The sequence below is a fragment of the Choloepus didactylus genome, chromosome 18, assembly GCF_015220235.1.
Source record: "Choloepus didactylus isolate mChoDid1 chromosome 18, mChoDid1.pri, whole genome shotgun sequence".
In the NCBI taxonomy this organism is placed as follows: Eukaryota; Metazoa; Chordata; class Mammalia; order Pilosa; family Megalonychidae; genus Choloepus; species Choloepus didactylus.
In genome coordinates, this window is record NC_051324.1 from 39826079 (window position 1) to 39852710 (window position 26632).

At 40.3% G+C, this 26632-nt stretch overlaps 1 protein-coding gene across 3 annotated transcripts in view; it reads right to left on the minus strand.

The window, feature by feature from the left end:
* Nucleotides 1–26632, minus strand: part of ANKFN1 (ankyrin repeat and fibronectin type III domain containing 1) — a 389228-nt gene that overhangs the window by 323248 nt on the left and 39348 nt on the right. Inside the window, exon 1 of one of the 3 annotated variants that reach the window (XM_037809532.1) lies at nucleotides 6917–6973. The exons of the other annotated variants lie outside the window; for them this stretch is intronic. The gene's annotated coding sequence lies outside the window, so the exon portion shown is untranslated. Of the gene's footprint in view, nucleotides 1–6916; nucleotides 6974–26632 lie in introns of those variants that run through there. 3 annotated transcript variants of the gene reach the window in all.

The window sequence follows — 26632 nt, forward strand, 5'->3', positions numbered from 1 at the left end:
GTGGAGGAGGGCAAAATCTTGCTTATCTCTGTTCTGATCAGCTCAACTAGCAAAATGGAAACATTAAATACCTCTGTGGAGTTTGCTGAACAGCTACTCCATTCTCACTACAAAATGCTGTAGACACAAAGTTCATTTGTCAGTTGATGTATCCACTCATTTGATTAATTCAATAAAGTCATATGCTTATGGCATGAATATTTATTTAGTCTAGATGTTAGAAAGTTTATAGTGTGACCATTTATTTTCTACCATCCATTCCTTTTTATTTTGGTTACAGCATCATGATGTCTTGTAGGAGAACCATCACTCCTCAGTTTGTATATTCTTGGTAGGACTGGAAATAAGGTTCCCTGCCCTATACTAGTGTGGGCTTATGACCCAAGCTAGGCCAATCAGACTCTCTCCTGGGATATTTTTTCTTAAGTGGAAGAAGAATGGAAATAATGGTAGACGCTTATCATGGTGCAGACCAATTAGGCTTCTATATAGTTTCTGCTACATAAACTTGTGTTGCTGCCAGTGTATTGCCTTTTTACAGCCATGGTTATCTCCCATGCTCACAGATTCTGAGAAATGTCCCAAATCTTCTAACTCTGTTTTATCTTGGGATAGGAAGACTCATTTCTATAGTTTGCAAACAACTATTTTTCAAATTCAGTTTATGTACTTTTTTTTCTATTGGAATCTAAAATAAAAATCAATAAAAATTTTATTTAAAACTTTTTCCTTGCTAAGTTCTCTTTTATTGTCTATGTAGAGTTTATTCATTCATTCATTCATTCAGAAAATCATTACTAAGAACATATTATGTGTGAGGCATTATGTAAAGTGATTTCACCAAACTATAAGCTGGAATATATTCTGTGTAATGTGGGGAATTCTGAATATTTAGAAATTAGATATTTCATATATCATTAAACTGTCATTTGTGTAGAGCCTACTTATATCTATACCAGCAGCTCAAATTAAGCAAATGGAAAATTCCATTTAAACGTAGAGAACTAGTTTTAAATCAGAAAATGTTTATTGAGCAACTACTTTTCTACAAAGGCCTGAATCAAGTACTACATTGTGGGATGCAAATAAAAGATTTCCTGTCTTCAAGGCACTTACTAGGACCTTCTCGGATACATATGACAGTTATCAAACAGGAACAAGTTCTGTGCTGAACACCAAACCTTAAGAAAATGAGAAAGGTTATTTTAAATCCCCTTAACTCTGAGAACACTCCCCCAGGAGAATCTGCTGTATTTACAATCTGTTAAGCTCTGTAATGCCTGATCTCATGTAATCCTCACAGTAAACCTCTGAGGTAGGTACCATTATAATCTTCACTCTACAGAAGAGGAAACTGAGGTTGAATGAGGTTAAGAAATTTTCTTAAAGTCACCCATCATCCTTTATACTCCTTAAAGCAGCACACCACAAATCCCCTCTAATTCTATTTACCCCGTCAACATCTAAACTATTAAAGGCCCAAAGAACCATCTCGTCCTCTGAAAACAGTTATCAAAACAGAAACTCCTCACACTCTAAGATACGAGGAGCTGGAGTTAGAACCTATACACTGTATACCACTGACTCCTTTCTCGCCTGGGTTCAGAGTTTTGTTTTATTTGACAGCTACTTCTTCACCTCCAAGGCATTATCTCTGTTTCATTTCTAACCCTGGGGTGTGAGTTGTGGTAGCAGACTTCCAAGAATAGAATTTCAGAATAAACCAAATTAAAGCTTCCATGTGCTTCACTGCAATAGGATTTTATACTTATCACTTGGCTCCTAGACTCATTTAATGGAGGCTGATTGGCAGCTCCTGTCTCTTATAAAAGTTTCCATAAGACAAAACATGAGAGCTCTGTTCCATTTTTCCTGGGATTCTTTATCTCTTACGAACATCAGTAATCAATGTGGCATTTACTAGCTTGGCAAATGAATAAAACTTTACTTTCCCACAAGTTTCAATTGTAGGCATCAAGCTTTCCTAAAAGTTTCCATAGCAAACAGGCAGGGGTGTTTGTTCAAAAGAAAAGAAAGAATGAGAGAAGGAAAGAAAGAGAAAGAAGGAAAGAAATGAAGAAAGAAAAAAAGAAGAAAGAAACCTGCAAGAAAAAAGAAAGTAACAAGGACCACACTGAGCCTACATTAGTTTCCTAGTGACTTGCAGAGTTTGTAACTTTTATCATTTACCTTTCTCTCCACCACACCAATTCCTAGGGGAGGGTTCATTTTTTATTCATTCTGAAAGTTTACCATCAATCATCCTCTTAAAGAGCTTGCCAGAAACTCGGACAGAGCCTTATAATAAAATTGCAGAGACAGAGGACTAATTGATTTCTATAAATAATGTTTAGCTGTAAAGATATGAAAGGTGGTTAGAACCACATGTATTAATCTCCCTTTTGCTCCATCTGTGTCTGCAAAAGCAGACTGTACTCTGACAAAGTACCCTGACTATTTTGCCCTACAAACACACAGCAGGAGATTAACACCAGACTGCCCACCCCTCCTGTCCTCCTGCTCCTCTCCCACCGCCCCCCTCCTCTGGCCAATCCTCTAACTACTCCTCCAGCTTGCCCCAAATTTATATCCTATATTCTTAAAATTTAATCTCCATTATCATCCCTGCTCTTACAACATGCAGAAAAGTTGACAGTCCCTCATTTCTCTCTGCCCCTCCACCTCGTCTGACAAAAAAAATATAACCCAAACCCCAAATTTTAAAGCATTTCATCGGACTAAAACTAACAATGTTCAAGGAAAACAGGTAACTACTGGTGCTCCCATATCACTACTGTGTGTGCCTTGGAAAGGGGGACGTTAGAGAGAAGTCGCTCCAGTGGACACTCTCAGGCAGTACTAGCTTGAATAACGCTGCACAAAAACACCCAGTAGTTACTACTTGCTAATATCATATAAAATGGGGACAAAATTATATCTGTGTAAATAAGTGCTGGCTGGAGAAAGATGATGCTTCAACTCTCATATTTATTTAAGAGTTGCTGAAGAAATGTTGAGAAATCACAAACGCACCATCTGCTCAGGCCAACTCTGATAACCTGAAATAAAAAGCAGAGACGAGACGTGGCTGGGGCTGTGTGATAGATATCCGATTCATTAGACGCAAAGGCTGATTCATAAATGCATCATCTTAGCCGGTTCAATCAGCTGGTTCCAACTAAACACACAAAAAATCTCAACCTTAGTACTGAATAGCATTTTCTGGCTATAGATTAAATTTAAAATGAACGATTACTTTCGCTTTGGAGATTGGGGAACTCGTCACACTGTACAGAATTCAGTGAAATTAGCCCATTTCTCACACTACCCCCTCCTTCCTCTCTTTCTTTTTTGCCTGGACTGCTCCTAGATGATGGCATACAGATATCTTCCATAAATAGTGGTGCTAGGGAGTCTTTATAATGGGGCAGCACAAATGACAAAATTGATTTAAAGAAAGAATTCCACATCAGTTTATTTCTGATATTATTAAATATTCCTGATGATTTTCATACTTGAAATATGGTCATAATTTTAGAAGTTTTCACAGATAATTTCCTTTTCTGGAGCTTTTTATGTGAGGCAGATCAAACTTTCTCAAAGCTTTCATTTTTGGGGCAGGGGGAATGCATGCTGTGTTTCGTATTTTTAAGTCTCAGTAAAGTTAACCACAGTTATAAAAAATCATTTATTTTTAGCATGGGTTCTTTCTATAACATTCCCTTTCTCTCCACATGCTATTCAGCTGTCTATCTTTACCCCCTTCAATCTCCTTACTCATTTTCATTCCCGTGTTTTTTCTTGATGGGAAGCTCCAAGAAGGTAGGGGTTGTTTTATTTCCACTTATTTTGCCTAGAGCCCCTCACTGGCTTAATGAATGCTACTAGCTCTGATAGTAGTCAGAAGTATTTTTATTTGAAGCTTTTTCTTAAGTTCCATTAAGCATTTCTGTGATGACCATAGCCTCATCTAAGCACCAGTATGTTTGAAGATAAAGAAAAGGAAATAGTTGGTTGAGCCTAGGAAAGTTTCCTTTCTTTTCTTTTTCAAAAGTTCTGGGGTGGGGGGAAAGCAAGCCCAGGTTGGAATTGAGCTACCATGCCACTTCATCTCACAGTTACTGAACTGCTTCTAGGAGTTAGGCAAGACAACCCTTGGGTATCTGTGAGAGTAGCTGCTCTGTCCGTGAATAAGCTAGGGCGTTGGTGCATAGCATGGCTGGTCCAATCCCCAACGACATGGTATTCCAATGGCTGAGGCATTCTGAGCACGCAAAAAATTAGCACATCTGTTCCTTGGATCAGTGGAAGAAGCCTACTTAGCTGTGAAACACCATGGCTGATGGGTCTGGTGGATTATTTAGCATTCCAAAAAGCTACGGTGTTCTCCATGTAGGCTGGGTGGAAAGTTAACAGTGCCAAGAAATACATGGTACTGTATTTATATTACCTGGAGTTGAAGAACTGTGTTACCCAGTTTCCACAGCTTAAGGCAACAAGCTGAAGTCTGAAACCAAGAGTTAGAGGAACACCTAATGGTGAAGCTTAAGCTCAGATTCCAAACTTCCAATCAAGAGAAGTCTCCATGCTTCCTGACCTATAGGTTCAAGCCTATAAATGTACTCTCAAACACAGGATTAAAACCTTGAGGTAGTCAAATAATCACTTGTCTGGACTGAGTGCCTAGGTAGGTTTAAGGCATTAGGGTCCTTGTAGAAGGATCTATTTAAGTGTATCAATGAGAACTTGGAGATCAAAGGGACTGAGGCTAACCTTTGGCCTTCTTTAGTGCCAGGCAAGGAAAACAGCCCTTTGCAAGACACCATAGTCCCCACACACTTCTAAAGTCTTGAGAGAGGAAGGAGGATCCCTCAGTTAGGCCCATAAGAATTAGAGCCGTGGTCTCTCAGAGTAAGTGTGCTGATGATGTCATCTGGGGTTCAGGATACCAAGCAATGTTTGGTGTGTCTCAAACCCACTCACTCGTACACGGTCAAGCTGAGGGGGTCAAATGAAGCTACTTCCACAGGTGTATTTCCTAAGCCTTCCCCTTTCTTCCTCACCTCCATTTTATCTGTCTCTGGGATCTGAAATACCTGAGAGTGAGGATTTAGTATTCTTTTCCTCCTGACTCACATCCTTTTGTCCAAAGTCCTCATTCTTCCCATTTTCTGCCCTCTCCCAGTGCTCTCAGTCCCACTGGTTTGGAAACCTGGGGAGGGCTGACCATTCCTCACTGGCGATGCCTAAGCTAAATACAGTAAAGTCAGCACAATTAAGGAGCAGAATGGTGTAAATCCAGAATTGAAAAAATTGTCTGTAAAGGACCAGAGAGTAAATATTTTAGCCTTTGCTAGCCATATAGTCTTTGCTGCAACTACTCAACCCTACTGTTGTAGCCCTAAAGTAGCCAAAAACACAGCACATGAATGAGTGTGGCTGGGTTCCAATAAAGTGTTAGTTGCAAAAACAGGCAGCAAACTGGGTTTGGCCTGTGGGTGTCAGTTTGCCAACCCCTGATGTAGGAAGAATATGAGGCAGGAATAAAGAACCTGGCTCCCTAGTCATAGCCCTGAAAGCACATGACTCTGAGCAAGCCTCCTCACCTCTTCCTTTCTCACCTCCCACACCCCCAGAAGGAGCGTGGCATTCAGGGGGTAATGTGTTGGACTGGCACAACTCCTGTTGTCTTGGTCATCTGTGGCTGACAGTGCAGAGGTCATGAGATTTGTTCTGCAGCAATACTGGCAACCATCTGACCATCTGCTGGGCAATAGCATACATTCTCCCATTCTTTTCATCCTCACAACTCACTGACATTGGTAATATGATCCTTACCTTATAGGTGATGAATCAGAAATCAGGGAGGTTAAACAATTTGCCCAAGTTACACCATGAGTAAGTTGCAAGGTTAGGATTCAAACTCAGGTCCATTCAACCACATCAGATTTTTCCATAAACCATGCAGCTTCCCATGTAACTGCTTGATTTTCAATCCCTTCACTTTAACCAACCATTTTGCAGACATGGTCTCTGGTACACTATTCTCCATGCAGTTGGTGGAGTGATCAGATGTCATTGCTTCCTTGTGAAAACTTGTGTAATGGCTTCCCATCACACTTGGGATAAAATCCAAAGTCCCTACCATGACCTGCAAGGTCCCTAGGAACTGTGCTACCTCACTCCAACCCTTCTGACCCCTTTTCCTCTCTGTTTCACTCACTCTGTTCCAGCTACAGGCTCCTGGCTCTGCCTTAATCATGCCAAGAAGGCTCCTACAGCAAGATCTTTGTGCTTCTTTTTCCCCAACTTGGAACACTATCCTCCCAGTATCAGCATGGCTCATTCCTCACTTAATTGACGTCTCAGCTTAAATGTCACCCCCTCAAACAGACCTTTCCAGACCACTCTAATCAAAACAGCACTACCCAGCATTTTCTATCCCTTTTTATTGCTTTAGTTTTCTTTGTAGCACTTATTACACTAGGCAATATATCGTGTATTTATCTGACTTTCTCCTTCCCTTCCTTCTCCCCTACTTCTTCTTCTTTTGCATCATGAGGGCAAACACTTTGTCCACAAACAAGTGAACAGTGCCTGACTTGGTAGGCATTCAATAACTTTCTGTTGAATTGTTGAATAAATGAGAGAATATATTGGAGGGAGGTGATAGAAGGTGGCTGACTTAGGCCCAGCTGCTCACCACTGCAAGAGCAGTAATTAAAATCTGTCAGTAGCGAGAAGCTTTGCCCCATGACCCCTAGTGGGAAGGATAGTGGGCTACTACTTGCTTGGCTCTGTCAGAACAAATCACAATATTACTTTGTCTTGTCCTCAGAAAGTACTTGACTCTGAATGTCAGAGTTATAAGGGACCTGAGGGGTCATCTAGTGTCCAGAGTCTCCCCGCTTCCTACCTTGCAGCGATTTCTTGCTCTACCTCCTCCTCTGCTTGCACAGTCCTTCTCCGCAACAGCTGTTCCTCACCAGACGTACCTCTCCCTCCCCCGTCCTCCTTTCCCTCAGGCTAGAAGGCAGTGTGAGGCCTTCAGGTAACTTCTTTTGGTGGGGAAACACTATTCTAATCCAAACCCTGTTTATTTGATGGATGGAGAAAATGAGCATCCGAGAACCAAAACAGCTTGGCCAACATCCCACTACTAATTAATGTCAGGTTTGAGTCTAGGATTTCAAGACCAGTCCTAGCTCCACACTGTACAAAACAAATGGGGCAAGGTAAACAACCCAGATTCTAATTCAATTAGATTCAATTCTACAAACATTTATTGAGCATCTACACACACCTGGCCCCATAATTGGTTAGAATCTAGGGTATAACAATGAAAACACTGCAGCTCCTGTCACCAAAGAGTTTACTAGAAGGGTGAACCCAGAAGAAAAGGAGAAAGACTTTTTTTGTATTGAATTGTTGGTTAATAGATTAATGCAGTAACCAGTTTAACCTCAAGAACCTCAAAGCACTGTCTCAGAGCTTCCATAAGCAGGTATGGTTAGAACTCACTCTGGATGCAGTTTTTACCAAAAGAAGATAAAGAAACGGGAAGGGAAGGGAAATTGAATGATGCTCTGTCCTCTTCCATTTATCTGTTACTTGCACATATCTCTATTTCTGACAAAGCCTTTAAGCTGAGGGATACTCGTTAGAAGCCTACTCTGAAGTCCTCAGATGAAACCAAAGAGCTTAATTACTGCTCCTGCTCAATATCCACTATCCAGCCCTTAGTCTCTGCTTTAATAATAAACTTCTGAATTATTGTAGAAACTTTCTATTAACGTTAACCAAGTCAGTAACAGATGTTTCCTTCATCAACCAAAAGCACATATGAGGTCTTCTGAACCAACTTGGGTCAATAATGATTCAGATTTCTACACAATCCCCAGGGTTAGCAGAGGGACATAAGTCAGTCTCCATAGCATCTAACCCTGGCTCAGCGGTTCAGAGATGACATCCTGCAAGAGAAGTTCAGTCCCAACTTGAGAACAAATCTTTCCTCTCCATCATGGTGAAGATAAAGTCCCCAAAGAGTGAAAGTGAAAGAAAGAGAGAGAGAGAAAGAGAGAGAGAGAGAGAGAAAACGAGCCAGCACCATCTTGCAGGCACTGGACTGTTAGAAACAATGAGCAAGAGTTGATATTAACATGGAAACAAGCAAGCCCTGGTTTCCTTATATTCAGATAAATAAAAGGATAGGAGAGAAACCAGAAAACAAAGCAAAAACTTGCCTCTAGAAGCCTCTGTCCTTCCATCCTTCTCCACTCTCCCTCGTCCCAAAATACAAAGACACACTTTGCAGCCCCCAACTACTTTGGACCTAGACTTGCCTGTGACCAGAAACAAAACCAGCCTCTCTCTGCCCGGACCTGGGATGCTAGGCAGCCCGCGCCCGCGTTCACTCACCCACGCTCCTCAGACTTTCCTGCCTGTTGCATGCAAAACAATTGTCTCCAAATGCCAATTACCGAAATTCAGAACTGTTGTTTTCCTACCCTGGTTAGAGACGCCTCCATGAGGAACTCAGGGGTGAGCTCTTGAGTTGAAAGAGAACCTGACGGGTGGAGGGAAACCCCTTCGCGAACCTCACACGGTTCCGGTTGCCAAGGGAACCCTCGCTTTGTGCCGGGAAGCTGAGAGTGGCCGCCTCTCCCACGGCCTGGCTCCAGGAGTGTCCAACTCGCCGCGCAGGGTCAAGAGGAGAGGGAGGGGAAGCCGCGCACATGCTTTCTGACAAAGAAACCACTTTCAGAGAATGAAAGAAACTGAAAAATAATGTCTTTAAGAGGCACCCGGTGGTGAGGGAAGAGGTTTATCGATGATGCAGCCACCAGATTTGGGTTGGCTTTTGTGGCCCCTGAAGGGGTAGAATTCAAATATATATTTTAAAGGAGACTGGGAGGGAGGATGGGGGATTGAGAGGGAGACTGAGGGGAAGCATGGAAGGGGTGTGTTTTTCTGCCTCCTTCAGCAGACTCTGAATATTAATCGGATAAACAATTATTTAGTTCAATGCTTAGTTGAAGCTTTGGACTGGAAATTGTTGGCTACTGGATTGGCTGGAAGAGTTGCCTGGCTGTTTCCTAGAAGTCCGGGGGTGGGGCTTGGAGGTTTTTTGGGTAGGTATTATTTGGATAGCCAAGCAAGTTTTCATTTGGCCTTAACTTTAGGGGCTGGGAGCTGGCTTTCCTTTTCAGAATAAGTTCTCTTAGGGAACGTCCAAAAGGACACATATTCTGTAAACCCATTTGTCAAGGGTAGACCATTTTGAACAGTAGCTGGGGAGTTGGGATAGACCTCACTTCCCGGCACAGTGCTCAGACATTTGCTGCTTGAATGGCCGTGGAGGGTGAATGCATCTCCAATGCTTTGCCTGTCCAGCAAGGGATGAGGGATGAATCACTTGAGTGAAGGGCAGCTCAGGCTTGGGGAGGAGACATGACTTACCTGGTGTCCACACCTGAAGGGCAGTGAAGGAGAGCCATGAGCTGAGAGCCTATTTCCTAACGTAATTCCATTACCCTCAACCACAAGCCTAATTGCTTTTTCAATAGAGAATTCATGGGAACTCTCTATCTGAATGTAGGCCAGACAACAGGAGAAAATAGAAGTAAAGAACAAGAGAAGAAATAACTAGTCAATTCTGCATCTGGGCTAAACATGGGGTGATGCTATTCATACCAAATTCCAATGGTATAGAGAAAAAAAACCAAAATACACACATACACACACATATACACATATACATATACATAAACATATATTTCCCTGGCAGATGGTGAACTTCTCATATTTCCTATTTTCTAAGGCTTAGTTCTGGCATTAGTTGCTCTAGGAAGTTTCTATCCCTAATCCAAGCTCAGCTTCCATAGCACTTTTTATAGCTCTTCCTTGTAATAAGTATTACAATGATTTCATCACCCACATATGTGTATACAACCATAGGGATAGCCCTCTGCCAGAATGTAATCTACTTAGGGGAAGCTTCCATTGTCATTCATTTTTGTCTCTTTAATACCGATAAGATGCCTATTATATAGTAGGTGCATAACACACATAGCAAAGAATTGAAGAACAATGAGTCAATTTGTCAGTGTTTTATTGAGTGTCAACTATATTAGGCCCTAGGGAGGATTCAAGAGAAGTTGACGGTAAAGTATCTGCCTGTTTCTAAACACTAAGATGAACAACTTGGTCATTAAATATACTTAAGTCTATTGCAGTAAGTGTAGCTGAGAGTAATAAAAGAAGTAATGCATTTATTCAATGGACAAAATCCAGCGCTCTTCGTGGTTTTGTCTGTCAGATTGTGGGTATGAAACGCCAGAAGCCCAGAGCTGTAAACAGGCCCAGTTAGGTTGCAGGGCACATGCTTATTTCTTCTTGGCAATACTGTTGGCTTTTTCAGCCTGTCCCCTCAAAAGAAACTCTGTTAAGGACATGTCACCTAGTGAAAATAGCCCCATTATAGCACTTTCCCCACACTATGAAGCTGATTCTCTTTTACAAAATGGCTAATAAATTAAAAATAAAACAGAATTGAGAATTTTGGATATCCCTATCATTTTGAAATATCTGGGCCCAGGATTCCCTCTAATTCTCTATAGGTGACCCAATTCCCTCTAATTCTCTATAGTGACCCAATACATGGTCTGGTCAATGTGGGTGATAGTGGGGAATTCCAACCAAAGGGAGCAGAATTTGTCCTCACTGCACCTTCACAATGGAAATAGCAGGGGAGAGTACTAAATAAAGAGCTAATACTTTAAAGTCTTCTGAAGATCACAGATGAGTAATAGGCCCAGAGAGGTGGTTACACACTGAGTGGCCAGAGATGGGACTAGACTCCAAGCCTGGTAACACCCAACAACATCTTCCAGAATGGTCTCCTGACCTCAGGTCCCTCTCCCTCCGGCCTGACTCCTACCCTGCCCCACACTCCAGGGTGATCTATCCAGGCAGATCATTTTTCCTTATTCCTTAAGATATGGCCACAGCTGTCCATTGTCCTAAGATCAAATCCAATGTCAGGCTCTCTATGATCAGCCCTTCCCAACTTTCCCTCAATTCTACGTACTTTCCTAGTGTCTGACATACTTCCACAAATACTCAGAGCAGTTGTTTTATTTTGCCATTCTTTCTCTTTCTTTTTCCTCTGTCAAAACATGACTCGAGTGTTGGCAATGTCTGATATCTCCCCAAATCAGCTGGTGAGATCCTGCTGTTTGTTCCAGGAAGCTATGAACAAGGTGTCATGCAAAAAGGCTAACCTGGGATTAGATTATGCTGCCATGAAGGGAAGGGGGGGCAATGTCTTGGTGTTCAGCTTTCATCATGAAGGCCTGAGCATTTGGAGAGATAGTGTAATTAGGAGAAGAGCACATAAAGGAAGAGTAAAGGAACTGGAATTCAATTGTACCTACAACTCAAGTGCATTCATACTTTCTGGGCACCAACTAATTTCTACTTAGATGAATACCATTATCATACATTGGATTCTCAAACTTAAATGGCTACAGGGACAGGTAAACAAGGAGAGTAGATCTGGTGCAACAGGGGTGGTGGGGACTGTGAAATAGAGACAAAATGCTTTGTGTAAAGAGAATTGCACTGACTCAGCTTTGGCTGCTTGTGGCGTCTCCAAGTGGGGTTGCGAACCCAGGATTGCTGGAGCTTTTTACCTTTGTAAGAGAAACTGGAAATACGGGATTTTATGTGAAATTTCACAATTAAAAAATGTGGATTCAAAATGTTAACATTGTGTAGATTAAACAAAATATATTGGTGGGCCATATCCAGAGCGTGGACATAGGCATCTGCTGGCAGGGATGTGTAGTTGTTGTCAATAATCCAAACTGCAAAGTTTATGTAATAACATCCACGGGGTAATAGGGCAGAGCCATAAATGATCTCAACTCAGTGAAATCGAAGGTGCTACAGTGAATAAAAAACAACTAATGAAAGTCCCAGCTCATTCTCAGGAGGTGTAGCTTTGTTTGGAATAGAGATGGGATTGATAAGGACTCCCCTTCAACCCTGGGAGCTGGACAGCTCCAAAGGCTTTCCTTCCTCCTTGTGCATGGGTGGGCTTGCAGAGGGTTCATCGTGGCAGAATGGGATTACTATCCTGGTGAAGACACCCACATCGCTCAGCACCGGGTTCTTTTTCACACAGTCTCAAGAATATTTTCCACAGTTCTTAGCCAGCATAAACTCAGGGCTTCACAGCTGAGAAGGGGCTGGCAATGGTGAAATCCCCCTGCCACTGATACAACTACATGTGGTCCAACCATTCACCGTGGCTGCCCTGCCTATAGCTCTCTCTGCTTAACCCTGAGGAGAAAAAAAACCACACTTGCCTTTGGAAGCTCTTGTCATCATCACCTATCTCCCTCACAGTTACGATACTGAAGCCGTACCTCCAAAGAACTTTCCTCCATAGTCCCTTTCAGCTCTTCCTTTCCCTTTGGCTATAGTTCAACTCTCAAAAATTATTTTTCCACTGGTTCTGAGACACCATTTCTTATTTTTACAGCCACCATCCTTATCCAGGTGCTCATCATTCCAAAATCCTATCACTATTCATGGCCGCCTAAGGAGGTGTTTTCTTGTCTCCAGTCTCTCCCCACCTGCCCCAAGTACCATTCCCATCATGTTATCACTTTCCCTGTTATTTATCTTATATTAAAATATACATACATGACCTTAAAAGACTTTTTCACTGCCTTCGTGTAGAGCCTATCCAATTTCCTTCAGGCAATGGAAAAAGAATGGATTTTGGAATCACACTGACCCAAGTTTACATCCTGGCTCTGCCATTTGTGCCCTGTTGTGACCTGAAAAAATTATGTAACCTCCCTTGGCTTCAGTTACTTCATCTAAAATTGGGATAAATAATACCTACCTTGTAAGGTTGTTGGCGGAGATATGTGATCTGATGTGGGCTATCTTACTGTAAGTACTCAAAAAATAGTAGCAGCCATTAATATTACTCCCTACAATCAATGTAGCATTAGAGGGGAGGAGAAAAGAGGGCATTTGCGTCTGTCAACAATGTGACATAAATGTCAAAGGAATCTGAAATAAGTTAGGTAAATTATGGAAATTTTTACAGATCTATGTGTACTGCTATAGTGCAATTAAAAAAAAATTGTCAATAAAGAAAATGAAAACCGACTGCTGCCAAGTTCCAGCAAGTCTGTCCTCCAAACATTTTAGTTATGTTATTCCTATGTTCTCCAAAGCAAATACATGGACAAAGAAAAAGTCCCTCAAATCTCCTGTAAACAACCTGCTCATACTCAACCTTATAGATTTCACACGAGACAGACTGCAGTCACTTTTCATCTCCACTGTGCCACGAAGCATGGCAGAGTGGAGATGTGCATGTCATTGGAGGTCAAACAAATCTGAATGTGAATTTTGACTTCATCAAGGTCTTACCTGTGTGACTATGAGCAGGATGCCCCCAATCTCTCCAGGCCTTAACCCTTTAACTGTAAAATTAGGAGAATTGTGCCTTTCACATAGGGTTATGAGAGAGCAATAGAGTAGTGACTCTTCTAAAGGGCCTCACTTACTTTAACTGTGCTATAAATGTTCCCACTCATTCTCTGCATTTCTGAAGTGGACTCAAAGTTTGTATCCCCTAAGGAATTTCCTTGATCAAGCCCTCCTGATCTAACCATTGCATTACTCTGCATCCTCCCAGCAGATGGGATCTTAAAGTCTGTAACTTGCAGTTAAAAAGAGTTTTTCAGTTAGACAGACTTGGCTTTGAATTCTGTTTCTTTATCTGTAAAATAGGACTAAAAACAGTATGGCCTTTGTGAGAATTCAATGATATACTGCATGCAAAGTTCTTAGAACAGAAACTGACAAAGGGAAAGGAACAAACAGGTTAGCTGCTCTTAATAAGGTGGAAAATGTTTGAAGTGGTTGCTAGCAGATGGAGACTTTGGTCCCATCTTGACTAGATTAGTTGTGTGACCTTGGCCCATTCACAAAACCTTTCTGTTTCCATATCTGGAAAATGGGCCTCATATCATCTGCCTTATATCCCAGGACTCTTGAGAAGGTAAAATAATGTCATGGATGCAAAGGTTCTTTGAAAAGCAAAAAGCACCAGTTTTTCCAATCTGCTGGCAAAAAAAGTTGCTTTATTTTTACATCCTTTTGAGTCTGTCTGTTTGATTGGAGGCTCCTCCAAGGCAGGGACAAGTCTTTCAATTTTTTTTTGGACCACTGCATTGTTTCCCATTTATTTCTCTGTTGTCTGCTCAGTATATGCTCAGTGCTTGCTCCTCACCCATGTATGTCTTGTGGAACAGGTAAGAACAAAAAGCACATACCTTTTTTGTGTGGGCAACCTTTTCTGCCAAGGCAATGATTCAGCTCCTAAGGTTCTAGGGACTGAGCTGCCCTAAGGAGAGGGGAAAGATTAAGCATCTGTAATAAATGTTCCCCAGCCAAGGAGGGAAAAATCACCTAACACTCTTGTGGCTTTTAGAAAAAAAGAGTGAGAGAGAAGAAGGGGGAAAAAGTAAACCCTGAGCTTTAAACAAGTGGCCAGGCTGTTTGTCATCTGTAAAATGAGGCGATGGAAAAGCACGAAAGGGCAGTGGTCAATGGGTCTGCTTCAGGGATCCGTGTCTCAGACGTCTGCTCCAGCTTTCCCGGCCTGTCCATCTGTAATTTCTTTTTCTTTAACAAAAACAGAGAACTCTCACTGGACTGATGTTTCCCACCTGGCTCAGGAGTTTTCAGACCTGGCCTAGGTGGTCCCTAAGTAAATATTTTCATCCTCACTCACTCACCTCCTCCCGATTAAAAAAAAAAGTCATCTCTTTGCTCAGCTAGAGAAGAAAGCACCCAAACCAAACAACAGGTTATTTGCAACATTGGAACCCTCATTCCAGGGACTCCTGGGAGGGCATGTGTTTTAAATCAGAGTGTCCAGACTACTTGTACATCTTCTAGACAAATCTGGTTAACATGGACCTAGAGATAAAGTTTGGATTCATGCCAAAGCACTTTAGTGTCTGCAGATTGGCACAAGGACCCTTGCCACCATCTAGTCGTTCTAGAAATCCACCTGCAGGCAAAAAAATAAACAATCTAAAGTGCAAATTTTAGTGCACCCTTGATTATTCATATGGAGATTGAGCCCTTCGTGATTTGGCTGTATCTAGTAAGACTCACAGAAGTCTTCAGTTCTGGCGCTAACTTCAGGAGTCCTTTTTTCTCTGTACATGATTGGTTTGGGTTCAGTAGTTTTTGTCAACCTGTCAAGTTGACAAGGGGTGGACTGTGATGGTTAAGATCATGTGTCAACTTGGCCGGGTGATGGTGCCCAATTGTCTGGTCAAGCAAGCACTGGCCTAACTGTTGCTGCGAGGACATTTCATGGCTGATTACATCTACAATCAACTAAAGGGAGAGTCTCTTTCACAATGAGAGACAAGTAAACCAATCAGTTGAAGGCTTTAAAAGGAGAGGTGATGACTTCAGCAGTCAGAAGAGAGAATTTTTGTCTCTACTTCAGCCAGCTAGTTTCTCCTGGAAAATTCATCAAAAATCTTCATTGAAGTTGCCAAATTGTAGCCTGTCCTATGAAATTTGGACTCGTGCATTCCCACAGTTGTATGAGACACTTTTGTAAAATCTCACACTATTTGCAGTTATCTCCTGTTGGTTCTGTTTCCCTAGAGAACCATGACTAATACAGCTTTGGAACCTGAGAAGTGGGGTGCTGTGATTTGCAAATACCAAAAGTACTGGAACAGCTTTATAAAAGGATAAGAGGAATATTCTGGAAGAATTGTGCGGCGCTTGATCGAAAAGGCCTAGATTGCTTTGAAGAGACTCTTGGTAGCAGTATGGACACTAAGGATACTTCTGATGAGGCGTTAGACAGAAATGATGAATGTGTTGTTGCCAACTGGAAGGAAGGCAATCCTTGTTTCAAAGTGGCAGAGAATTTGGCAAAATTGGGTGCCGCTGTCAGATGGAAGGCAGAATTTGAAAGTGATGAGCTTGGATACTTAGTGGAAGAGATTTCCAAATTAAATGTGGAAAGTGTGGCCTGGCTTCTCCTTGCAGCTTATAGTAAAATGCGAGAGAAAAGGGTTAGGCTGAGAGCTGAACTCTTGGGTACAAAGAAACCAGCACACAGGTGTTCCTCCATTCCCATCAGGCACTGTGCTAAGTTCTAGGGATTCAAAGATGAATAAAACACAACCCCTGCCCACCAGGATCACAGTACTTGTGAGGAAGATAAGAAACCACAGACACAATTAAAATACTGTATTAGTTCCGTAGGGCTGGCATACCAAATTACCACTAAATTCATGGCTTAAAGCAAGAGAAATGTATTCTTTCACAGTTCTGGAAGCCAGAAGTCTGAAATCCAGGTGTCAGCAGGGCTGGTTCCTTCCAAAGACCCTGAGGAGGGATCCACTCCATGCCTCTCTTCTAGCTTCTGGTGGCTGCTGACACTCCTTAGTGTTTCTTGGTTTGCAGCTGCGTAATTCCAATCTCTGCCTCCATCTTCCCATGGTATTCCCCCCATGCCTCTGTGAAAAATCTCTCCCCTTTCTCTGATAAGGATGCCTGCCACTGGGACCACCCTAAATCCAGTATGATCTCATCCCAAGATCTTCAACTTAATTGCATCTGTCAAGACCCTTTTCCCAAATAAGACCACATTCACAGGTACTGGGCATTAGGACTTGGATATACCTTTCAAGGGGACATTATTCAATCCACTACAAAGACCAAATGTGACAAGTGCTACAAAAGTAGAGGCAAGCATAAGACTCTACTGCAACAGGGAAGAGACTGCCTAATGTAGCTGGGGGTGAGAGTCAGGGAAAACTTCCAGAGGAGCTGAGTCCTAAAAGAAGACAAGTTGACATCTGCCTAGTAGAAGGAGCTGCTTGTGAGTAGACTCAGAGTTTTGAGAATGCAATAAAAATGTCTCCACCTTTGGTGCTTGACCAGGGAAAGGCTCCCCAGTTCCCCTCCCTGCTTATCTTTCCACTCCCCATCCCCAACCTTCACCCCCACCACCTGTGTGACCTGATAAGAAAGACCTCTGTGGACTGGCAGGAATCTCAAATAGCACAGCCTCCAGCCCACCACATGGGGGATTCCCCACCCTGGCCCCACTTCCTAACCACAATAAAAGCCCAAAGTCACCAAGATTTGAACCCCCTTGCTCATCTTCTCATGGACTCCTGTGTGAACCCTTCCTCTGGGAATCCTCAGCTTCTTGAATATATAAACTTCATTCATATTCATTGGTGAGCATGAGGTGTCATCTGTTTCAACATCCAAATACATTCCTGGATGTGATCAGAGCCCGCCTCTGGGGAGACTGGCCAAATAGAGAAAATGGTGGGATGGGGAATCACAAATAGTGTATGTGAATGGGATACATGGAGTATGAGTTGGGGAGGGGGCCGGGTGAGGCCTCATATTGGGGAAGTAGACAGGATACAGATCACAGAGAGTCTAAAGAAGCAAATGTGCCACAGGGAAACACAAACGAGATAAGGCCTCTTAAAGGCAAAGAGCCCTCACCCCCTGCAAAATTCAAGAAGAATGTGATGTTTGGGCATCATACTGATTCTCAAGATTAAGTCTGGCTCAGGAAAATACAGGCTAGGATGGGTGAGTGAGAAGTTTCATGGACAGAGATCCTTCCTGAGGCACAGCTGTTTTTAGAACCAGAATTTTCCAGGGTCTGCATTTCATCCTAGAAGCTGGTTTGCAGGTAAATTAACCCTTTAGGCATAAGGTTCAGATGAGTAAAGTTCTTGTATAGTATCCTTTGAGTCCAGTACTGGCTTTTAAAGGGAACATGCTTCCAAAAGCATCTGCTATTGGGCTAGAGGAATGATTGATTTAAACTTCATGGAGTGAACTTGGCCAATAGCTAACCCTGACATGAGCTTTGGGTAGAGAACTGGCAAGGAGATTTTCAACTTGTCAGTTCTATCCAGTTGACGGTATTATCAGAGCAGCATCCGTGTGGCTTCTTCTCTGATTCCCGTGAAACTGCCTAGACCATAAAATAAGACCCAGCCAACCCTCTGATTATAAAGAATGGGAGAGATTCTGTAAACATGACACAGGGTTGGTACTGCTTTTCGTACAAGGATATCAGAGCTTTCTTTGGCATGAAACAATTCATGAGTTTGTGGAGATGAAATACCCCAACTCTGCATGCTCTGCATTGGCTGAGGTCACAGCAAACGGCTGGTGATGTTGTGTAGAAATACAATGTGTGCTGGGACCATTTGCTCAAAAAACCTTTTCCCCCACCATACCCTGATGAAAGTTTTTACATGGCCCTCTACCCTAAATAGACCACCCCTTCAGGAACACTAAATGGCTGATTTCAGAAGGCACATCCCAAGCATTTTTGTTGCCATTCCAAACTCATTATTTATGTGTGGCTTTGGATGATCTTCAGAAGATTTACTGAAGCATTCACACCAGATCAATCCAAAACTTCGCTCTTTTGCTCAACCATTCTTTATGTGATGGCAATGGCAGCTCAGATGGTTTTAGAGTCAAATGTCAGGCACATGACCTCCCAAAGGAAAAAAAAATGGAGGAAAAAAGCCAGCTTTTCCCAATCTCAACCACTTCTCCTTAAAGGCCCTATGGCATGCCATATTAGAGGTTTGGAAAACAACCACACAACTGTCAAGAGACTGCAGGAATTGTACTGGCAAGATTGGCTTGTGGTGGCTCTGTCTACAGATTGTGTTTCTTGTCTGCCTGCCAAGACCCGCTGTCCCAATAAATGTAGCACTCAGAGATGGCTAACAAGAGAGGTGGATTGTACCATTCAAACGACCCCTCTGGAGAAGATCTGTGAAGCCAGATCTAGAAATAAAGCAAACAAATGGGACTGAGGATGTGAGAATCCAGGGGTTACTTCTGGAAAACCAGGAGCGTATCAATGCATAATTATTACTTGCATATTCCCAATAGGTAACGCTGATAGTAAGGCCTGTGGGGGTACAAAGAAGTACATGACATGACCTTTAACCTCAAGTTTTTAGTCTATGTGCATCACTAATAGACATCATATGCGGGAAAACAAGTGACAACATAATTTAGTAAATGGTACAGATTAAGGGTTATGCCTGAAATATATTAATAGTAAGCATATGAGTTTTTATTATTTTATTTAATGTCTTATATAGCATTTACTAATTATTCTGGTTTGCTAATGCTGCCTTATGCAAAATACCAGAAATGGGTTGATTTTTATAAAGGGGGTTTTTTTGGTTAAAAATTTAGAGCCTGAAGGCCATGAAAATATCCAAATTAAGGCATCAACACAAATATACCTTCACTGAAGGATGGACAATGGTGTCTGGAAAACCTCTGTTACCTGGGAAGGCACGTGGCTGGCATCTGCTGATCCAGGGTTGTGTTCCAGCTCCTCTCTCAGCTCCTGTGCATTCTTTAAAATGTTGCTCTTGGATGTTTGTCCTCTCTTAGTTTCTCTGGAGCAAACACTGGGCTAGCATCTCCAAAGGGTCGGGAAAAGTCTGCTTTCAGCAGCCATCTCCAAAACATCTGCCTCAGCTGCTCTGAGTACCTTCATTTTGTGAGCTCTTTTATAGGACTCCAGTGATTAAATTAAGACCCACCCTGAATGGGTGGGGCCACACCTCCATGGAAATAATCTAATCAAACATTTCACTTGCAGTTGATTGAGTCACATCTCCATGGAAACATTCAAATCAAAAGATTCCAGCCTAATCAACACTAATACATCTGCCCCCACAAGATTGCATAAAACAATATGGCTTTTTCTGGGGGGCATAATTTATACAAATCAGCATAATAGTTCTGAGTGCTTTACAGATATTAACTCATTTTATCCTTCTCATAACCCTATGAAGTAGGTACTTTAAGTATACCCATTTTTTAAAGCAGATTTGCACATTTATTGAGATATAGTCACATATCATACAGTCTATCCAAAGTGTACAATCAATGGTCTTTAGTGAATTCACAGAGCTGTGCATTAATCATCACAATCATTATTCCAAAAAGAAAACCCCATACCCCTTAGCAATCACTTCTCAATCCCTCAATCCTTTCCCAGCCCTACATAACCACTAATATATTTCTGTCTCTATAGATTTATTTTATATTTACATTTTATATAAATGGAATCATACAACATGTAGTACTTTCTGTCTGGTTTCTTTCACTTAGCATAATGTTTTTAAAAATTATTATTATTATTTTTAGAGTAGTTGCAGGTTTACAGAAAAGTCATGTAAAAGTTATAGCATTCCCATATACCCCCCCCCCATTGTTGACACTTTGCATTAGTGTGGTACCATTGTTACAACTGATGAAAGAATACTAAAATAGTACTATTAACTATAGTCTATATTTTACATTAGGTGTATTTTTCCCATACACCACCGAATTCTTAACACCTTGTATTAGTGTTGTACATTTGTTACAATTCAGGAGAGAACATTCTTATACTTGTACTATTAACCCCCATCCATGGTCCACAACAGGGTTCACTGTGTTATGCAGCCCCATGTTTTATCTTCTAACGCTCCTTCTAGTAACATACACAACCCCAAACTTCCCCTTTCAACCACATTCACATACATAATTCAGCATTATTTAATACACTCACAATAATGTACTACCATTACCACCATCCATCTCCAAAAACTTTTCAATCAACCTAAATAGAAATTCTATACAAATGAAGCATCAGCTCCCCATTCTCTACCCCCAGTCTATCCCCAGGTAACATATATTCTAGACTCTGTGTTTGCTTATGATCATTCGTTCATATCAGTGAGGTCATACAATATTTGACCTTTGTGTCTGGCTTATTTTACTCAGCATAATGTCCTCAAGGTTCATCCATGTTGTCACATTCATCAGGACTTCTTTCCTTTTTACAGCTGAATGATATTCCACCATATGTACATACTGCATTTTGTTTATACATTCATCTGTTGATGGACTCTTGGGTTGCTTCTGTCTTTTGGCAATCATGAATAATGTTGCATATGAATATTGGTGTGCAAATATCTGTCCGAGCACCTGCTTTCAATTCTTCTGGGTATATACCTGGTAGTAGGGCTGCCACAGCACCTGCACCATTTTACATTCCTACCAGCAAAGAATTAGTGTTCCTGTTTCTCCATAACCTCTCTAACACTTGCAATTTTCTGTTGTATTTTTTTTAAGTAGCCATTCTAGTGGGTATGAAATGATCTCTCACTGCAGTTTAGATTTGCATTTCCTTAATAGCTAGTGATATTGAGCATCTTTTCATGTGCTTTTTTAGTCATTTGTATATCCTCGTTGAAGAAATGTCTATTCATTTCTTTTGCCCATTTTTAAATTGGATTGTCTTTTAATTGTCGAGTTGCAAGATTTCTTTATATATTCTGGATACTAAACCTTTGTTGGATATGTGGTTTCTAAATATTTTCCCCATTGAATAGGTTGTCTTTTCATTTTTGTGAGAAAGTCCTTTGATACACAAAAGCTTTTAGTTTTGAGGAGGTCCCATTTATCTATTTTTTCTTTAATTGCTTGTGCTTTGGGTGTGAAGTCTAAGAAACCATTCTTAACACAAGATCCTGAAGATGCTTCCCTACATTTTCTTCTAGGAGTTGTATAGTCCTGGCTCTTATATTGAGGTCTTTGACCCATTTTTAGTTAATTTTTGAATAGGGTGTGAGATAGGGGTCCTCTTTCATTCTTTTGCATGTGGATATCCAATTCTCCCAGCACATTTGTTGAAGAGACTATTCTTCCCCAATTGAGTGGACTTGACAGCCTTGTAAAAAATCAATTTGCTATAGAACTTGGCAGATGAACTCACTGCCCTCCCCCCTACATAGGATCTGACACCCAGGGGTGTAAATCTCCCTGGCAACGTGGGATATGACTCCCAGGGATGAATCTGGACCTGACATTATGGGATTGAGAACATCTTCTTGACCAAAAGGGGGATGCAAACTGAAATGAAATAAAGTTTCAGTGGCTGAAAGATTCCAAATGGAGCTGAGAGGTCACTCTATATATGCACTATATAGATAACCCTCTTTAGGTTTCAATGCATTGATGTAACTAGAAGTAATCACCTGAAATTATCAAACTGCAACCCAGTAGCCTTGACTCTTGAAGATGATTGTATAGCAATGTAGCTTACAAGGGGTGACAGCGTCATTGTGGAAATCTTGTGGATAACTCTCCCTTTATCCAGTGTATGGATGGATGAGTAGATAAATGGGGACAAAGACTAAATGAAAAATTGGGTGGGTGGGTGGGGTGATTTGGGTGTTCTTTTTTACTTCTATTTTTTTATTCTTATTTTCACTTTTTCTGGTACAAAGAAAATGTTCAAAAAATAGATTGGGATGATGAATGCACAACTGAATGATGGTACTGTGAAAAACTGTACACTTTGGATGACTGTATGGTATGTGAATATATCTCAATAACATTGAATTAAAAAAATCAATTGGCTATAGGTGTGAGGGTCTATTTCTGAACTCTCAATTCAATTCCATTGGTTGATATATCTATCCATGGGCCATTACCATGATGTTTTGACCACTGTAGCTTTGTAACATGCTTTACAGTCAGGGAGTCTGAGTCCTCCAAATTCGTTCTCCTTTTTAAAGATTTTTTTTGACTATTTGGGGACACTTAACCTTCCAAAAAAATTTGATAATTGGCTTTTCCATTTCTTCAAAGTACACTGTTGTAATTTGGATTGGGATTTCATTGAATCTATAAATCATTTTGAGTAGAACTGATAGCTTAACAATATTTCATCTTCCAATCCATGAACATGGAATGTCCTTATTTAAATCTTCTTTTGTTTCTTTAAGCAATGTTTTGTAGTTTTCTGTGTACAAGTCCTTTACACTTGGTTAAATTTATTCCTAGATATTTGATTCTTTTAGTTGCTATAGTAAATGGGATTTAAAAAGTTTCCTCCACAGCTTGCTCATTACTAATAAACACTACTGATTTTTGCATGTTGATCTTGTACCCCGCCACTTTGCTTAATTTGTTTATTAGCTCTAGTAGCTCTGTTGTAGATTTTTTGGGACTTTCTATATATAGGATCTTGTCATCTGCAAACAGGGAAAGTTTTACTTCTTTCTTTCCAATTTGGATGCCTTTTATTTCTTTCTCTTGCCTAAGTGCTCTGGCTAGAACTTCCAGTACAATGATGAGTAACAGTGATGACAGTGGGCATCCTTGTCTTCTTCTAGATCTTAAAGGGAAAGCTCTCAGTCTTTCACCATTGAGTATGATGTTAGCTGTGTTTTTTTTCATATATAATCTTTATCATGTTGAGGAAGTTTTCTTCTATTCCTATTTTTTCTAAGAGATTTTTTATCAAGAAAGGATGCTGAATTTTGTCAAATGCCTTTTCTGTATCAATTGAGATGATCATGTGGTATTTTCCCTTTATTTTGTTGATGTGGTATATTACATTAATTGATTTTCTTATGTTGAACCACCCTTGCATTCCTGGCATAAAACTCACTTGATCATGGTCTATAATGTTTTTGATGTTATGTCTGATTCAGTGTGAAAGTATTTTGTTGAGGATTTTTTGCATCTATATTCATAAGAGAAATTGGTCTGTAATTTTATTTTCCTGTTGCATCTTTACCTGGCTTTGGTATTAGGGTAATGTTGGCTTCATAGAATGAATTAGGTAGTGCTCCCTCCTCTGCAATTTTTTTTGGAAGAGTTTGAGCAGGTTTGGTATTCATTCTTCTTGGAATGATTGGTACAATTCAACTGTGAATCCATCCGGTCCCACGTTTTTCTTGTTGGAAAGTTTTTGATGATTCAAGCTATTTACATGTAATTGGTCTGTGAGGTCTTCTCTTTGTTCTAGAGTTAGCACATGTTGTTTGTGTGCTTCTAGGAATTTGTCCATTTCATCTAAGTTGTCTTAAATTGTTGGTATCCAGTTGTTGATAATATGTTCTTATGATCCTTTAAATTTCTGTTGGGTCAGTAGTAATGTCCCCCCCTCTCATTTCTGATTTTATTTATCTATGTCTTCTCTCTTTTTTTCTTTGTCAATCTTATTGCTTTTTTCAAAGAACCAACTTTTGGTTTTGTTGATTCTTTCTTTTGTTTTTTTAATTCTCAATTTCATTTATTTCTGCTCTAATCTTTTCTATTTCTTTCCTTCTGCTTGCTTTGAGATTAGTTTGCTGTTCTTTCTCTAGTTCCTCCAGGAGTAGTTAGGTCTTTGATTTTAACTTTTTCTTCTTTTTAAATGTAAGCATTTAGGGCTATAAATTTCCCTCTTAGCACTGCCTTCTGTTCATCCCATAGGTTTTGATTTGTTGTGTTCTTGTTTTCATTAGTCTCAAGATATTTACTGATTTCCCTTGTAATTTCTTATTTGATCCACTGATTAAGAGAGTGTTATTTATGCCATAATTACATGGAAACTTGAATAGGGAGTGAGATCTGGTTTGTTTGTACAGGTCAGTGTGAAGCCCCAATACATCACAGAATAATTTGGGCAGAGAATAAAAAAGTATTTGAAAAGTCCCCATGAGGGACTGGAGAAATGTGGAAGTATTAAACTTACCTTCCTGGGGAATTTCTTATATTCTCACAAGCACTAGGGACTACCAATTTAGTAGGCCGAGCTCTCAATCTTGGGGTTTGCCCTTTTGAAGCTCGTTACTGCAAAGGAGAAGTTAAGCCTACTTATAATTGTGCCTAAGAGTCTCCCCCAGAGAACCTATTTTATTGCTCAGATGTGGCCTCTCTTAGCCAACTTGGCAGGTAAACTCATTGCCCTCCCTGATACATGTGACATGATTCCCAGGGGTGTAAGTCTCCCTGGCAATGTGGGACATGACTCTCAGGGATGAGTCTGGACCTGGCATCATGGGATTGAGAAAGCCTTCTTGATCAAAAAGGGGAGGAGAAATGAAACAAAATAAAGTTTCAGTGGCTGAGAGATTTCAAATGGAGTCAAGAGGTCATTTGGGAGATTTATTCTTAGGCATGATATAGATATCCCTTTTTAGTTTTTAGTGTATTTGAATAGCTAGAAGGAAATACCCAAAACTGCTGAACTCCAATCCAGTAGCCTTGATTCTTGAAAATGATTGTATAAGTATATAGCTTACACTGTGATTGTGTGATTGTGAAAACTGTGTGGCTCACACTCCCTTTGTCCAGTGTATTGCCAGATGAGTAGAAAAATGAGGACAAAAAGCAAATGAATAATAAGGTGGGATGGGAAGGATGGGGGATAAGGGATGTTTTGGGTGTTCTCTTTCACTTTCATTTTCATTTTTATTCTTATTTTTTATTTTTATTATTTTTTGGAGTAATGAAAATGTTCAAAAATTGATTGTGGTGATGAATGCACAACTATATGATGATACTGTGAACAACTGATTGCACACTTTGGATGATTGTATGGTATGTGACTATATCTCAGTAAAATTGCAGAAAAACAAAACAAGACAAACAAAACTAAACCAAAAAACAAGAGAGTGTTACTTAACTTCCATATATCTGTGGATTTTCCAGTCCTCTGTCTGTTATTGATTTCTAGCTTCTTCCCTTTATGGTCAGAGAACATGCTTTACATAATTTCAATCTTTCTAAATTTATTGAGACTTGTTTTGTGACTCAACTTTGTTTGAGAAGAATGTATATCTTGCTGTTTTGGTGTGCAATGTTCTGTATATGTTTGTTAGATTTAATTCATTTATCATATTATTTAAGCTCTCTGTTTCCTTGTTGATCTTCTGTCTAGATGTTCTATCTAATGATGAGAATGGTGTTTTGAAAACTTCAACTATTATTGTAGAGGTGTCTATTTCTCCCTTCAGTTTTTCCAGTGTTTGCCTCATGTATTTTTGGGCACCATGGTTAGGTAAATAAATATTTATGACTGTTATTCCTTCTTGGTGGATTGCCCCTTTTATTAATATATCATGTCTTTCTTTGTCTCTAATAACAGCTTCTAAATTAAAATCTATTTTGTCCATTATTAGTATAGTCACCCCAGCTCTTCTACTTGCATGGAGTATCTTTTCCCATCCTTTAACTTTCAACCTATTTGTGTCTTTGGGTCTAAGGTGAGTCTCTTGTAAACAACATTTGGTTGAATCATGCTTTTTTATCCATTCTATCAACCTTTGTCTTTTGATTGTCTTTTGAATGAATGATTTCATTCATTATCATTCAGTGTTATTATTGTGAAGGCAGCACTTACTTCAGTCATTTTGCCTTTTGGTTTTTATGTCATAGCTTTTGTCTCTCATTTCCTTTATTGCAACCTTCTTTTCTGTATAGTTGATCTTTTGTGATGTAACTGACTGGTCTCTTTCTCATTTTTTGTTTCTGTAAATTTTTAAAGTACTTTCTTTGTGGTTTTCTGAGGTTATATTACATAACTGACATCTATAACCTACTAATCTGAAAAGACAACAACACTGCCTCAATAGCATGCACATTTTCTGCTCCCATATCCCTCTGTTTCCCCTCTTTAGATTGTTTTTGTCCTTTCTCTAATATTTTATATTTTTCATGT